At 39.0% G+C, this 14,434-nt stretch overlaps 2 non-coding genes and 1 pseudogene across 2 annotated transcripts; all 3 read left to right on the forward strand.

Annotated features, from left to right (window-relative positions):
- The first annotated feature begins 9,795 nt into the window (after positions 1 to 9,795).
- On the forward strand, positions 9,796 to 9,959 carry LOC123732846 (U1 spliceosomal RNA). The gene has a single exon (XR_006763442.1). It is a non-coding gene; the product is annotated as a U1 spliceosomal RNA (small nuclear RNA).
- Positions 9,960 to 12,616: 2,657 nt separating this feature from the next.
- LOC123732842 (U1 spliceosomal RNA) lies at positions 12,617 to 12,780 on the forward strand. Its single transcript, XR_006763438.1, has one exon. It is a non-coding gene; the product is annotated as a U1 spliceosomal RNA (small nuclear RNA).
- Positions 12,781 to 13,498: 718 nt separating this feature from the next.
- On the forward strand, positions 13,499 to 13,643 carry LOC123732847 (uncharacterized; annotated as a pseudogene).
- Positions 13,644 to 14,434: the final 791 nt, after the last annotated feature.

Here is a 14,434-nt window from a genome sequence, read left to right on the forward strand (position 1 = left end):
ACTGACTACACTACATTTACAGCACCTCACCTTAACAGACTGACTACACTACATTTACAACACCTTAACAGACTGACTACACTACATTTACAGCACCTCACCTTAACAGACTGACTACATTACATTTACAGCACCTCACCTTAACAGACTGACTACACTACATTTACAACACCTCACCTTAACAGACTGACTACACTACATTTACAACACCTTAACAGACTGACTACACTACATTTACAGCAACTCACCTTAACAGACTGACTACACTACATTTACAACACCTCACCTTAACAGACTGACTACACTACATTTACAGCACCACACCTCAACAGACTGACTACACTACATTTACAACACCTCACCTTAACAGACTGACTACACTACATTTACAACACCTTAACAGACTGACTACACTACATTTACAGCACCTCACCTTAACAGACTGACTACATTACATTTACAGCACCTCACCTTAACAGACTGACTACACTACATTTACAACACCTCACCTTAACAGACTGACTACACTACATTTACAACACCTTAACAGACTGACTACACTACATTTACAGCACCTCACCTTAACAGACTGACTACATTACATTTACAGCACCTCACCTTAACAGACTGACTACACTACATTTACAACACCTCACCTTAACAGACTGACTACACTACATTTACAGCACCTCACCTTAACAGACTGAGTACACTACATTTACAACACCTCACCTTAACAGACTGACTACACTACATTTACAGCACCTCACCTTAACAGACTGACTACACTACATTTACAGCAACTCACCTTAAAAGAGTTACTACACTACATTTACAGCACCTCACCTTAACAGACTGACTACACTACATTTACAACACCTCACCTTAACAGACTGACTACACTCCATGTACAACACCTTAACAGACTGACTACACTACATTTACAACACCTTAACAGACTGACTACACTACATTTACAGCACCTCACCTTAACAGACTGACTACATTACATTTACAGCACCTCACCTTAACAGACTGACTACACTACATTTACAACACCTCACCTTAACAGACTGACTACACTCCATGTACAACACCTTAACAGACTGACTACACTACATTTACAACACCTTAACAGACTGACTACACTACATTTACAGCACCTCACCTTAACAGACTGACTACATTACATTTACAGCACCTCACCTTAACAGACTGACTACACTACATTTACAACACCTTAACAGACTGACTACACTATATTTACAACACCTCATCATAACAGACTGACTACACTACATTTACAACACCTCACCTGAACAGACTGACTACACTACATTTACAGCACCTCACCTTAACAGACTGACTACACTACATTTACAACACCTTAACAGACTGACTACACTACATTTACAGCACCTCACCTTAACAGACTGACTACATTACATTTACAGCACCTCACCTTAACAGACTGACTACACTACATTTACAACACCTCACCTTAACAGACTGACTACACTACATTTACAGCACCTCACCTTAACAGACTGACTACACTACATTTACAGCAACTCACCTTAAAAGACTGACTACACTACATTTACAACACCTCACCTTAACAGACTGACTACACTCCATGTACAACACCTTAACAGACTGACTACACTACATTTACAACACCTCACCTTAACAGACTGACTACACTACATTTACAACACCTCACCTTAACAGACTGACTACACTAGATATATTACAGTAAATATATGCTGTGGAATATGTAGAATATATTAAAGTAAAGATATGCTGTGGTATATATATGTAGAATATATTACAGTAAAGATATACTGTGGTATATATGTAGAATATATTACAGTAAAGATATGCTGTGGTATATATGTAGAATATATTACAGTAAAGATATGCTGTGGTATATATGTAGAATATATTACAGTAAAGATATGCTGTGGTAGATATGTAGAATATATTACAGTAAAGATATGCTGTGGTAGATATGTAGAATATATTACAGTAAAGATATGCTGTGGTAGATATGTAGAATATATTACAGTAAAGATATGCTGTGGTAGGTATGTAGAATATATTACAGTAAAGATATGCTGTGGTAGATATGTAGAATATATTACAGTAAAGATATGCTGTGGTAGATATGTAGAATATATTACAGTAAAGATATGCTGTGGTAGATATGTAGAATATATTACAGTAAAGTTATGCTGTGGTATATATGTAGAATATATTACAGTAAAGATATGCTGTGGTATATATGTAGAATATATTACAGTAAAGATATGCTGTGGTATATATGTAGAATATATTACAGTAAAGATATGCTGTGGTATATATGTAGAATATATTACAGTAAAGATATGCTGTGGTAGATATGTAGAATATATTACAGTAAAGATATGCCGTGGTATATATGTAGAATATATTACAGTAAAGATATGCTGTGGTATATATGTAGAATATATTACAGTAAAGATATGCTGTGGTATATATGTAGAATATATTACAGTAAAGATATGCTGTGGTAGATATGTAGAATATATTACAGTAAAGATATGCTGTGGTAGATATGTAGAATATTTTTCAGTAAAGATATGCTGTGTTATATATGTAGAATATATTTCAGTAAAGATATGCTGTGGTATATATGTAGAATATATTACAGTAAAGATATGCTGTGGTATATATACAGTGCATTCGGAAAGTATTCAGACACCTTGACTTTTTTCACATTTTGTTACGTTACAGTCTGTACAGAAGTCACTGTACAGCGTTGGCCTGTTAGAGGTTCATGAGAGGGGCTGAATATCAACACAACCATTCTCAGAGCCAGTTTCCCAGACACATTCGCAGTACCCGACTAGTCTGGACTTGAACTCAATCAAACTTCTCTGGAGAGATCTGAAAATAGCTGTGCAGCAACTCTCCCCGTCCAACCTGTCAGAACTTGAGAGGATCTGCAGAGAAGAATGAGAGAAACTTCCCAAATACAGGTGTGCCAAGCTTGTAGCGTCATACCCAAGCAGACTTGAGGCTCTAATCACTGCCAAAGGTGCTTCAACAAAGTACTGAGTAAAGGGTCTGAAAACTTATGCAAATGTGATATTTCTGGGTAGTTATTTTTAAATAAATTTGCTAAAATTTCTAAAAACCCATTTTTGCTTTGTCATTATGGGGTATTGTGATGTCATTATGGGGTATTGTGATGTCATTATGGGGTATTGTGATGTCATTATGGGGTATTGTAGATTGATGAGGAAAAAAACAGTTTAAGATTAAGCTCTATGGGCTCAACAGCCAGTTGAATCCTGTGGCGCGTTATTCAAATTCTTAGATATGCTATTACTTCAATTTTTCAAAAATATGACTATTTTACACCATTTTAAAGATAAGCCTCTCGTTAATCTAACCACACTGTCCGATTTCAAAAAGGCTTTACAACGAAAGCAAAACATTAGATTATGTCAGCAGAGTACCGAGCCAGAAATAATCAGACACCCATTTTTCAAGCTAGCATATAATGTCACATAAACCCAAACCACAGCTAAATGTAGCACTAACCTTTGATGATCTTCATCAGATGACAACCCTAGGACATTATGTTATACAATACATGCATGTTTTGTTCAATCAAGTTCATATTTATATCAAAAACCAGCTTTTTACATTAGCATGTGACTAGCATGTGACTAGCATTCCCACCGAACACTGCCGGTGAATTTACTAAATTACTCACGATAAACGTTCACAAAAAGCAGAACAATTATTTTAAGAATTATAGATACAGAACTCCTCTATGCACTCGATATGTCCGATTTTAAAATAGCTTTTCGGTGACAGCACATTTTGCAATATTCTCAGTAGATAGCCCGGCATCACAGGGCTAGCTATTTAGACACCCAGCAGGTTTAGCACTCATCAAAGTCAGATTTACTATAAGAAAAATGTTCTTACCTTTGTTGTCTTCGTCAGAATGCACTCCCGGGACTTCTACTTCAATAACAAATGTTGGTTTGGTCCAAAATAATCCATCGTTATATCCAAACAGCGGCGTTTTGTTCGTGCGTTCTAGACACTATCCTAAAGGCTAAATAAGGGTGACGAGCATGGCGCAATTCGTGACAAAAGAATTCTAAATATTCCATTACCGTACTTCGAAGCATGTCAACCGCTGTTTAAAATCCATTTTTATGCAATTTTTCTCATAAAAAAGCGATAATATTCCGACCGGGAATCTGCGTTTAGATAAACAGACAAAGGAAAACAAAGCATTCGGTCGAAGCGGGCACGCGCCTAAGCCCATAGTACTCTGAGTGGCCACTTGCCAAAAGCGATAAAGTGTTTCAGCCAGAGCCTGCCTCGATATCGTTCAACGTTTTCCCGGGCTCTGAGACCCTATGGAAGACGTAGGAAGTGTCACGTTATTGCACAGATCCTGAGTCTTCAATAAAAAGAGCCAAGATGAAACACTACTTCTCAGACAGGCCACTCCCTGCTTGAAATCTTCTCAGGTTTTGGCCTGCCATAGGAGTTCTGTTATACTCACAGACACCATTCAAGCAGTTTTAGAAACTTTAGGGTGTTTTCTATCCAAAGCCAATAATTATATGCATATTCTAGTTACTGGGCAGGAGTAGTAACCAGATTAAATCGGGTACGTTTTTTATCCAGCCGTGTCAATACTGCCCCCTAACCCTAATTAAGGCTGTAACGTTACAAATTCCGGAAAAAGTCAAAGGGTCTGAATACTTTCCGAAGGTGCTGTATCTCCATGAAGACCAATAATAATTAATAAGGCTGTAACATATCAAAATGTGTTAAAAGTCAAAGTGCTGTTTCTACAGGTCCCTGTAGAATTATTCCTGGCTTGGCAGTGGTCTAGTGGTGTCTGGACAGAGTTCCACACACACACACACACACACACACACACACACACACACACACACAATCACGTGGACAGAATCACGTGGACAGAAACACACAGAGAGAGAGAGAGAGAGAGACACACACAGACACTCATAGATTAAAACTCAATAGATAATAAACACAATATTTCACTTTTACTAAAAATATACTAAAAATATCATTAAGGTCTATATTTTCATAGTGACTATGTAGATGGTGGGGGTCACTTCCATTTCAATTCCAGTCAAGTCAGAAAGTAAACCAAATTCAAAATTGTCTTAATTGAAAAGCATTGAGGAGAATTGGAATTAGAGTTTCAGTCTACTTCCTGAATTGACTGGAATTTAAATGAAATTGATCCCAACCATGACTATGTATTGGTTTACCAACCTTTCTCAATGTATTTTTCAATAATGAATTCTCACACCCAGGCGCCATTTAAATCAAATCACATTTTATTGGTCGCATTCACATTTTTAGCAGATGTTATTGTGGGTGTAGTGTAATGCTTGTGTTCCTAGGTTTTAGTCATTAAAACTCGTTTTTCAACCACTCCACAAATGTCTTAACTATAGTTTTGCCAAGTCAGTTAGGACATCTACTTTGTGCCATGACACAAGTAATTTTTCCAACAATTGTTTACAAACAGATTATTCCACTTATAATTCACTGTATCACAATTCCAGTGGGTCAGAAGTTTACATACACTAAGTTGAATGTGCCTTTAAACAGCTTGGAAAATTATTATGCCATGGCTTTAGAAGCTTCTAATAGGCTAATTGACATCATTTTAGTCAATTGGAGGTGTACCTGTGGATGTATTTCAAGGCCTACCTTCAAACCCAGTGCCTCTTTGCTTGACATCATGGGAAAATCAAAAGAAATCAGCCAAAAATTGTAAACCTCCACAAGTGTGGTTCATCCTTGGGAGCAATTTCCAAACGCCTGAAGGTACCACGTTCATCTGTACAAACAATAGTACGCAGGTATAAACACCATGGGACCACACAGCCATCATACCGCTCAGGAAGGAGATGCGTTCTGTCTCCTAGAGATGAACGTACTTTGGTGCGAAAAGTGCAAATCAATCCCAGAACAATAGCACAGTACCTTGTGAAGATGCTGGAGGAAACAGGTACAAAGTATCTATATCCACAGTAAAACGAGTCCTATATTGACATAACCTGAAAGGCCGCTCAGCAAGAAAGAAGCCACTGCTCCAAAACCGCCATAAAAAAAAAGCCAGACTACGGTTTGCAACTGCACATGGGGACAAAGATCGTACTTTTTGGAGAAATGTCAGGAAGTTAAACCTTGGTCGCAAATGGGTCTTCCAAATGGACAATGACCCCAAGCATACTTCCAAAGTTGTGGCAAAACGGCTTAGGGACAACAAAGTCAAGGTATTGGAATGGCAATCACAAAGCCCTGACCTCAATCTTATAGAAAATGTGTGGGCAGAACTGAAAAAGCGTGTGCGCGCAAGGAGGCCTACAAACCTGACTCGGTTACACCAGCTCTATTAGGAGGAATTGGCCAAAATTCACCCAACTTATTGTGGGAAGCTTGTGGAAGGCTACCCGCAACGTTTGACCCAAGTTAAACAATTTAAAGGCAATGCTACCAAATACTAATTGAGTGTATGTAAACGTCTGACCCACTGGGAATGTGATGAAAGAAAGAAAAGCCGAAATAAACTATTATTCTGACTTTTCACATTCTTAAAATAAAGTGGTGATCCTAACTGACCTAAGACAGGGAATTTTTACTTGGATTAAATATCAGGAATTGTGAAAAACTGAGTTTAAATGTATTTGGCTAAGGTTTATGTAAACTTCCGACTTCAACTGTAGTAACTAAAGAGCACACACAGACAACATGCACACGACGGGGATGCGTTCGCTCATCAGCGCTAGTTTCCTTACGATGAGCAGAAATTATACTTGATAACTGAAGATTAAAACTATCCTTAAAATATGTTTTGTATTTTGTAGATTTGCAAAAATATATTTTTAGCTGTTTATCTCTGGGTTGACACTGAGTTGGCTTTGAATTCTGCAGATTTATTCCAGGGCTTCTACTTGCCAGTCCCAACGGAGCCAAGAGCATGGCAGCTCTCACCCTCCCATTCCCTCCGCTAGACCAGAGCTGTTTCCCATGAATATTGACAGTAAGATGATTGTTCCACGAAATGTGTGTCTTTTGGTTCTCTGATATTTAATGTATAAATGATGCACTAATTAAAAAGCCAACTATTTTTGTGGAACGACTCAAAATTGACTACAAACTTGAAACTTGTGTTAAAGTTAAACACTGAATCCATTAGAATATAGAATATTATTGAAACGTTGAACTATATGTATTATTGCAAGTAAAATGTCAAAACATTTTTGCAATCACAATCTTGTCTGTCAGGATCGTCTTGCGTGTGACAACCCCATATTTCCACAGTGTCAACAAAATGTTCTCCTTTCAGAATTTCAGAAGTGTGTCTTAACTAAATTGGTGGAGATATTGGAGGAGGTGAAACGTGTTGGGAAAGCAGAGCCCTGTGACTCTGAGTTCCATGTGAAGAGGATGGAGACGGAGGAAGACTTTGAGCAACTAGACAAGCAGCTCCAAAGTGTAGATGCACAGAATCTGATGGGGAAATTGAAATTTATTTTGACATTTCATTTACACTGTAGATTTAGTCAGCATTTTTCACACTACCGACCGAAAGCTATACAATTAGTTAATTTCAGTCTTATAAGCAATGCCTGTAGATATCTTTTTTTAAGTAGTCATACTGAGACAGTGATGATTACTGCATAACTTCCGGTGTTTCAAACAAAGTCTCTTGATACAGATTGCAAGGTTAAGCAAAATTGGTGGTAAGGACACAAAGGACTGTGCCAACAAGGTCATGTTGGTATGTCATATCTCTAGAATGGATCCAATAAGTAAGTCATTTTAAAGGTATCGTTAGTGATACAAACTGTCTGCAACAAAGACAGTAAATCCAAGAGCCTTTTCTCCTCAGCAGTTTGAAAGTGTTCATTTCATAAAGTACTTCCTATGTGTGCTTGACTTTCAGGCTCTTTACCAACGGCCTGATGTCCTTGTTCAACTTCAACGGCCATCACGCGAAGCGGGATTAGGAAACACAACTGTGTACTCTGTTGTCAACGGTCCCTACAAACATGTCATTATTCTGTAGTATATTTTGTATTAATAACTTGGTGGTTTGAGCCCTGAAAGTTGATTGGCTAACAGCCATGGTATATTTGAGCAATAATACATGAGAGCCAATGTGTTATGATGACATTTTATCATGGCTGTGAGTGTCATAGCCATAAAAACAAAGTCCTCCGGGTGTTGTGGTACCGTAACCACACAATACATGGTTACAGTCTGTATCCAGGCAACGCTGAGTTGCGTTGTGCATAAGAACAGCCTTTACTACACCCTCCCATTGCTGAAAGGGTCACTAAGGTCACAGAATCAAAATGACCTGCTCTGTCTGTTTTAATAGGCTAGATTCTTATTTTGTCTTCTAAACCAATTATTAATTTGCATGGTGGTAATTTGTGTAGTCCCTTTTTGAGAAGAATGGTTTTAGGAGCTTGGCAATTTAGATTTATTAACGACAGTCGTCGTTTATTAAGGACAGATTTTTACCTTGTCAGCTCGGGGATCGATCCAACAACTCAAACCACTAGGCTACCTGCCGCCCCCACCTTGAATGAGGTGATCATGTGACCTTAATGACCTTTTAACCTATTGACACGCAAGTTCTAAAAATGTTTAACGGTCCGCACAACATGACAGGTTCTCAAATTCTTGTTTTATTTTTATTTTGCTATGCTGTAGCCCTAATAAAAGCTTTACCATTTGTTGTTCTTCATTAGAGCAGACTCTAGTATGTCATTATGCTGGTGTTGTTCAGATTTCTGTCCTGTCATCAATTAGTCCTTACTATTACTTCATTTCATCACACAGCCTACTAGTCCTGCATTTAAATACATTCAAGCATTCTCTTGAATAATTATCCTACAGTATACAATGGCCTAAATAATAATTTCATTAGTACAGATCAACTCTCTGGTACACCTATCATTTATTTTGTGTTGTTTACACGGCACCATCTTTCACTTTCAACCAAAACGGGCAGTAGACGGACGTCTTTTCAACTTTCAACCAAAACTGAATGTATATTAGCCGTCGGGCATAGTCGTCTTTTTAAGGAAAGTTTGCTGTGTGGGACTTTTCTACTGTATCTTAGTCCGTTCAGTTCTGACATCGCTCATCCATATTTATATAGTCTAAATTCATTCCTACTGAGATTTGTGTGTATTGAGTAAATGTTGTGTAATTTGTTAGATATTACTGCACTGTCAGAGCTAGAAGCACTTCGCTATACTCGCAATAACGTCTGATAATCACGTGAAAGTGACCAATAAGATTTGATTTGCAGTAGTCGGCGACTGTTTCTCCTTTATATCTGGGGTCGTATGCCACCCTGTGGTCGATGGTGGAATCATATTTTACTGAGAGCAGAAAACAAGCGTGATGAAACTATTCCTACAATGTCTGGAACGCTACAAAACACCAGAAATAGTTGGTGTCTTTCGGTTGGCTGTGTGAGCGCGAATGTGATTTCAGCATTTCTACCGTGTTGCATGATGGGAAAAATAGTCAGACAGCGATATAATATAATAAAACAAAGTGCATCGCTTTTCCACCGCTTTGTCCGCAACTGTATTAGTAAACGTTATTAGACCCTGGTCGATATGATGTGGTATTGTCAGTAGTACAAGTGGTAACCGTTAGACAAACACCTTTGTCCTGGAATGAGTGCCCCTCTACCAACGTGTACCACTCATACTTACCTGGCAAGAGAGACAACGTGATCAAGGAGGCGGTTCACCCTGGACAAGGCTCAGCCATTGCACTCCGGCTGTGCTGACCCCTGCGAATTTCTCAAATGTGGAAATCTAGATTGCATAATTTCTGGTAGTGGGGGACTGCGTTCGCGCTCTCCCCTGATCTTGATGTTAAAAATAATGTATAAGCTGGTATTCTGAGCTTTAACTCTTTGAGTTCTGTTGACAAAGAGATTTATCATCATTTACATTTTCTTCCTTATCAGATGAATGGTTATAGAATGTAGGATATATTTAAAAGCCAACTAAGGCCTCAGAGATACATTTTGTCTTCTGATAACCACAATGTGTGTGATCTGTTATTGTAGCACTGGTGATTATTTATGCCTGTCATGTCCTGATTATGTCAAGGTAAAGGCCTACTTGTGAATGGATCATTTTGCGCCCTCAGATCTAATCTGGATTGAGGTGTTTTATTTGCTAGATAATTACGTCATTTATAGGACCGTTTGTAATTTAAGACCACAATAAACAGGCTGCCTCACATACGGTCGTGATTGGGAGTCCCATATCATCTGAAATGGAATCGGTCTATATCACCAAGGCTCATCAACTTTGTATATTGTATCCATTACCATTCCACAGATATTTCCCTGGTCAGCTATTACCATGACAACAGACATTTCCCTGGTCAACCGTTACCACGACAACAGCCATTTCCCTGGTCAACCATTACCATGACAACAGACATTTCCCTGGTCAACCATTACCATGACAACAGACATTTCCCTGGTCAACCATTACCATTCCACAGACATTTCCCTGGTCAACCATTACAATGCCACAGACATTTCCCTGGTCAACCATTACCATGACAACAGACATTTCCCTGGTCAACCATTACCATTCCACAGACATTTCCCTGGTCAACCATTACAATGCCACAGACATTTCCCTGGTCAACTATTCCACAGACATTTTCCTGGTCCACTTATTTCCTGATGAAGTCAGTCAAAACAGAGAAATTATTGCCAGTATATTCCTCTATCTGTTCATAAATTACTTTTTCCAGCATCTTAGACCGCTCACTCAAAATTGATACAGGTCTGTTTTGCTGCCCTTCTTGTGGATAGGGGTCACTCTAGCATTGGCCATATACCACAAACCCCCAGAAGGGCATTATTGATATTAGAAACTGGTTACCAACTAAATTAGAACAGTAAAAATATTTGTTTTTGTCAATCTGCATTCAGGGCTCAAACCACCCAGTTTATAATTTATAATAGATCACCTGTCTGAAAAGTACTACATACTATGAGTTGCAGTAGCCTATTCAATTGGCCCAGCGTTGTCCAGGTTTGGCCGGTGTAGGCCTTCATTGTAAATAAGAATTTGTTTCTTTGGGATAGGTGGGACAGTAGCGTCCCACCTGGCTAACATCCGGTGAAATTGCAGAGGCGAAATTCAAATTAAATTACTATAAATATTAAACTTTCATGAAATCACAAGTGCAACACATCAAAATAAAGCTTAACTTGTTGTTAATCCAGCCGCCGTGTCAGATTTCAAAAAGGCTTTACGGTGAAAGCAAACCATGCGATTATCTGAGGACAGCGCCCAGCACACAAATGCATAACAAATCATTTTCAACCAGGGAGTTGCGACACGAAAGTCAGAAATAGCGATATAATATATGCCTTACCTTTGAAGATCTTCTGTTGGCACTCCAAAAGGTCACAGTTACATTACAAATGGTCCTTTTGTTCGATAAAGTCCTTCTTTATATCCATAAAAACTCAGTTTAGCTGGCGCGCTTCATCAATAATCCACTCGGTTTCCTTCCTTCAAAATGCATACAAAATGAATCCCAAACGTTACCAATAAACTTATCCAAACAAGTCAATCAACGTTTATAATCAATCCTTAGGTATCCTAATACGCAAATAAACAATACAATTTAACACTGAGAATCATTATTGTCTTTACCGGTGAAAAATACCAAAGAACACTCTCAGTCACGCACTTGGAAACACTACAGCCAAAATGGGAGCCACCTAGTAAAACTGCAATTTCTGGCTCATTTTTAAAAAAAAACAGCCTGCAACTCTTTCTAACGACTGTTGATATCTAGTGGAAGCCCTAGGAACTGCAATCGGGCACGATTTCGCCCTTTTATAAAAGTGCCAGCCATTGAAATCAGTGGTAGCAGGATTTCTTTTGGGGGGGGAGGGGGATGGTTTGTCCTCGGGGTTTCGCCTGCCATTTCAGTTCTGTTTTACTCACAGACGTTATTTTAACAGTTTTAGAAACTTTAGAGTGTTTTCTATCCATATCTACCAATGCATATCCTAGCTTCTGGGCCTGAGTAGCAGGCAGTTTACTTTGCGCATGCTTTTCATCCGGAAGTCAAAATATCGCCCCCTATCCCTAGTAGCTACTACTGTGTCTTGTTGTTGTTGATGAAGTAGTAGGCGACTGTTTCTCCTTTATATCTGGGGTCGTATGTGATGAAACTATTCCTACAATGTCTGGAACGCTACAAAACACCAGAAATAGTTGGTGTCTTTCGGTTGGCTGTGTGAGCACGAATGTGATTTCAGCATTTCTACCGTGTTGCATGATGGGAAAAATAGTCAGACAGCGATATAATATAATAAAACAAAGTGCATCGCTTTTCCACCGCTTTGTCCGCAACTGTATTAGTAAACGTTATTAGACCCTGGTCGATATGATGTGGTATTGTCAGTAGTACATGTGGTAACCGTTAGATAAACACCTTTGTCCTGGAATGAGTGCCCCTCTACCAACGTGTACAACTCATACTTACCTGGCAAGGGAGACACCGTGATCAAGAAGGCGGTTCACCCAGGGCGAGGCTCAGCCATTGCACTCCGGCTGTGCTGACCCCTGCGAATTTCCCAAATGTGGAAATCTCGATTGCATAATTTCTGGTAGTGGGGGACTGCGTTCGCGCTCTCCCCTGATCTTGATGTTAAAAATAATGTATAAGCTGGTATTCCGAGTTATAACTCTATCAGTTCTGTTGACAAAGAGATTTATCATCATTTACATTTTCTTCCTTATCAGATGAATGGTTATAGAATGTAGGATATATTTAAAAGCCAACTAAGGCCTCAGAGATACATTTTGTCTTCTGATAACCACAATGTGTGTGATCTGTTATTGTAGCACTGGTGATTATTTATGCCTGTCATGTCCTGATTATGTCAAGGAAAAGGCCTACTTGTGAATGGATCATTTTGCGCCCTCAGATCTAATCTGGATTGAGGTGTTTTATTCGCTAGATAATTAAGTCATTTATAGGACCGTTTGTAATTTAAGACCACAATAAACAGGCTGCCTCACATACGGTCGTGATTGGGAGTCCCATATCATCTGAAATGGAATCGGTCTATATCACCAAGGCTCATCAACTTTGTATATTGTATCCATTACCATTCCACAGATATTTCCCTGGTCAGCTATTACCATGACAACAGACATTTCCCTGGTCAACCGTTACCACGACAACAGCCATTTCCCTGGTCAACCATTACCATTCCACAGACATTTCCCTGGTCAACCATTACCATGCCACAGACATTTCCCTGGTCAACTATTACCATGACAACAGACATTTCCCTGGTTAACTGTTACCATGACAACAGACATTTCCCTGCTCAATCATTCCCATTCCACAGACATTTCCCTGGTCATCCATTACCATGACAACAGACATTTCAGCCATTGCACTCCGGCTGTGCTGACCCCTGCGAATTTCCCAAATGTGGAAATCTCGATTGCATAATTTCTGGTAGTGGGGGGCTGCGTTCGCGCTCTCCCCTGATCTTGATGTTAAAAATAATGTATAAGCTGCTATTCCGAGTTGTAACTCTTTCAGTTCTGTTGACAAAGAGATTTATCATCATTTACATTTTCTTCCTTATCAGATGAATGGTTATAGAATGTTGGATATATTTAAAAGCCAACTAAGGCCTCAGAGATACATTTTGTCTTCTGATAACCACAATGTGTGTGATCTGTTATTGTAGCACTGGTGATTATTTATGCCTGTCATGTCCTGATTATGTCAAGGAAAAGGCCTACTTGTGAATGGATCATTTTGCGCCCTCAGATCTAATCTGGATTGAGGTGTTTTATTCGCTAGATAATTAAGTCATTTATAGGACCGTTTGTAATTTAAGACCACAATAAACAGGCTGCCTCACATACGGTCGTGATTGGGAGTCCCATATCATCTGAAATGGAATCGGTCTATATCACCAAGGCTCATCAACTTTGTATATTGTATCCATTACCATTCCACAGATATTTCCCTGGTCAGCTATTACCATGACAACAGACATTTCCCTGGTCAACCGTTACCACGACAACAGCCATTTCCATGGTCAACCATTACCATGACAACAGACATTTCCCTGGTCAACCATTACCATTCCACAGACATTTCCCTGGTCAACCATTACCATGCCACAGACATTTCCCTGGTCAACTATTACCATGACAACAGACATTTCCCTGGTTAACTGTTACCATGACAACAGACATTTCCCTGCTCAATCATTCCCATTCCACAGACATTTCCCTGGTCATCCATTACCATGACAACAGACATT

This window comes from Salmo salar, unplaced genomic scaffold, assembly GCF_905237065.1.
Source record: "Salmo salar unplaced genomic scaffold, Ssal_v3.1, whole genome shotgun sequence".
Taxonomy (NCBI): domain Eukaryota; kingdom Metazoa; phylum Chordata; class Actinopteri; order Salmoniformes; family Salmonidae; genus Salmo; species Salmo salar.